Genomic DNA, 3,287 nt, shown 5'->3' on the forward strand with positions numbered 1-3,287 from the left:
CCTCCTCCTCCTCCTCTTTCTTCTTCTTCTTCTTCTTCTTCTTCTTCTTCTTCTTCTTCTTCTTCTTCTTCTTCTTCTTCACTTCCTCTCCTCCTCCTCCCCCCCTTCTCCTTCCTCCTAACATTTATTACTTAGTGTGTGTGTGTGTGTGTGTGTATGTATGTATGTGTATGAGCACCCGAGTACCACGGTGCACTCACACAGCTTGTGTGCGAAGTGACACAGACAACTTGCAGGAGTTAGTTCTCTACTTCTCAAGGTTCAAGGGCCACACTTAAGAGTGTCAGGCTTGGCAGCCAACGCCTTTACCTGCTGCTGCACCATCAAACCGCAAGTGCCCCTTTTTGTTTTACATTTATAGAAATGGGAGTTTGGCTTGGGGTTTTGTTTTGTTTGCCTTGAGTTTTTAAGGCCCCGTCTCACTATGGAGCTTTAATCTTTGATCCTCCGGCTGCAGCTTCACCCCTGGCTGCTGGGGTTACAGCTGTGCACCAACAGGTTTACTTTTCTTAGTTGCCAAATAGTTAAAAAAAAACAAAAAAAACCCAGCGTGTCTTCTCTCTGTTTCTCTCTCTATGGCTTTACCTGAATTTTCCGAGTTTGTTTGTCTTGCTCCTTCCAGGACAGGTGGGGCTTTGTCTGAGTGCCTCTCTCTCACTGATTTTTTTTTTTTTAAGAACCATAGAAGGAATGAATGTGATTCTGCTTTACACATGTAAAGAGGCCCCCCGCGTCACAGAAATATCCTTAGCACCAACTTCAATCAAAACGGAATACACACCCAGCATGCCGGTTTGCAGTGTTGACTGTTGTAGATTACCAAAGCTACCGGTATATATGCATGGAACTGGGGGCCCCGCCTTCTATTTTGTGAGCAAGGAATGCCAGGGAGCCAACAGGCTACAGTCTCTGTGTCTGCTAGGAGCTTCCTGTCTTTGGCCTAGGAAAGCTTTTGAGCAGGCTTTCATTTTCTCCTGCCCAGCTGCAGCGACTACTCTGTAAAGCTTTCAGGCTTCCCACCCAAGCCGGAGGAGGCGATCTTTGCGCTGAAGTGGCTTAGAAGCCACTCTGGAGATCCCTCAGCCTTGCCAGGTGCAAATGTCCCGGGAGGAGATAGTGGGCCCGTTTTATGACATTATTAATACTAATACTGTCATTAAATATTTATGAAGTGCTCACGCTCTGATCGACGGTGACCCTCCCACCATTCCCCCATCCTTCCAGCGACAGCGAGGTCTCTGCCCCCCAGAGTCCCACCAGCCCTTTCTCCGGAGTAGTGGTGACAGGTCGCCAGGGAACCCAAGAGTCCCGGGATCCAGGACTCTACGCGCCTCTCCCCGACACCCCGCCCCTCACCAGGGCAGGGCATCCACCCAGCGGCCGCCCCTCCTCGAGTGTCCGCGGGGACCAGAGACCAGGGTGCGGCCCGGGGTCTGCGGCCCCAGGTGGGCAGAGCGCGGCCCTCGACTCCCAGAGCTCCAGCCTCCGGGGCCGCAGCCCGCCGCCCCGGCCCCGCGCCTTTTTCTCTCTTTATCATAAATATATAAATTATGCTAATTACGGGCATTGCATATTAACCAAATTCGAAACCTCCCCTGCCCGGCCCCCTCCCCCTCCGTGCAAAGCCCTCCCCGCCCCGGACCCCGCTACTCACCGGAGCCCGAAGCCCAGCCTCCCGCTCCCCGGCTGCCCAGCGGCCACCGGCTAGACACTCATCCCCCAGCCCGGGCCAGGGGGCCGCGGCCGGGGCGGCCGCCCGCAGACAAAGAAGCCGGAGCGGCTCGGCCCGGCTCGCTCGGCCCGGAGCCACTCGGGACCCGCCGCCCCCTGAGCCCCCGGCCGGGGCTGGCAGAGCGGAGCGGCGGTGGGTTGCGGGCCACGCACGGGCCGGGACGCCGGGGGCGGGGGCGGCCAGGTGCAGTCCCCTCCTCGCCCCCTCCTCCCTCCCCCCCTTTGCCTCCTTCTGCTACTTGGATTTTTTTAGCTGCTGCGTCATGAGCATAATTTATGCAAAGCGCTTTGCCGCATGCTGCACCTCCCGCGCCAGCCGCCGGGGGCGGCGGTCAGGAAAAGGAGGGGGGTCTGGGAAGCGGCGAGCGGCGCGTGGGGGTGGGTAGGAACCCCAGGCCTCGCGGGGACTGGGACCCAGGGCCTGTGGGGCCGCTTGACTCAGCCCCCTCGGAGAGCAGGACTGGAGTCTCGATAGGGGACCCCGTGTCGCCTTCCCTTCCTTCAGCCGAGGATTGAGCAGTGACAACCGTGACTCTCTGATGGTCAACTGCCCTTCTCAACGGCCAACCTCAAGTTCACGTCTGTCCTCTAGGCTGGGAAAGGAGAGGGAACTCGGACGCCACTAAGGCTCAGGGTCTCCGGAGCAGCTGTGCACATCCCAGAGGGACCAGGGTCCCGGACGCACTGCTGAGCTGGCTCGCTTTCCCACCTTCAGGAGGGGCGGGGTCCCACCTGCAGCCTGCGGGCTAGTCAGGCAGCACACGAAGGTGTGAAAAGAAAGGCAAAGTTTGACGCGATGGAGAAAAACAAGCCACTGTTTTGGGGACCGTGATGGTGGGGAGGGTCTGTTACATCTACTGACTTTTGAAGGTAGAGGGAGACTCAGAGGCCGATGAGGGGCCAGGGGAATGAAGGTTTGGGACATAATGGACAAAAGAAGGAAGACCAGGAGAGCGAGAAAGAATGAGGGGAGACACCAGAAGAGCGTTATCAATCCGGTCAAGTGGATTCCCAACAGTGTTTCCCTCTTCGTCCTCACCCCACACCCGTGCTTCCGTGGTCTAGGATGACCTCGGTAGGCCGTGCAGAAGCAGAAATAGGAGAAAGCGGATGAAGTGTAGAGCCCTTGCCAGCCAGTCCCTTTAAACGTCTCCAGTGGACGCACACACGCAGGAGGAGAGGGAGCAGCATTGGCTGGGTTTGACCAACAGGTACACTCCAGGGTGCCTGCATCATGCTGGCTACTGGTGCTGCAGAGCTGGGCTGTCCGCTGTTTTCCTGGGGCCATCGAGGAGGCACTGCGAGTGAGACTAACTAAAGGGTCAAGAACCAGAAAGCTTGGTGTTTTATCCCAGCGCGTCCATTTGCGGTCTAGGCAAACGATACAGTTTAGTTTTACAAACAGAGATAGCCTGAGCCAGGCACCACCCCACCTGTAGGACCGGCTGCTGGAGAGGCAGCAAACCGAATGAGCCTGTGAATTAGGATGCAGCCTGAACAACAAAGTCTCTCTCTCTCTCTCTCTCTCTCTCTCTCTCTCTCTCTCTCTCTCTCTC

General features: G+C 57.0%; 1 protein-coding gene across 3 annotated transcripts in view; it reads right to left on the bottom strand.

Annotated features, from left to right (window-relative positions):
* The window catches only part of Pou6f1 (POU class 6 homeobox 1), a 23,850-nt gene extending 21,889 nt beyond the window's left edge, over window positions 1-1,961 (bottom strand). For all 3 annotated transcript variants that reach the window (XM_029470105.1, XM_021184205.2, XM_029470104.1), the window contains exon 1: window positions 1,655-1,961. The gene's annotated coding sequence lies outside the window, so the exon portion shown is untranslated. The remainder of the gene's footprint in view (window positions 1-1,654) is intronic.
* Window positions 1,962-3,287: the final 1,326 nt, after the last annotated feature.

The sequence above is a fragment of the Mus caroli genome, chromosome 15, assembly GCF_900094665.2.
Source record: "Mus caroli chromosome 15, CAROLI_EIJ_v1.1, whole genome shotgun sequence".
Taxonomy (NCBI): Eukaryota; Metazoa; Chordata; class Mammalia; order Rodentia; family Muridae; genus Mus; species Mus caroli.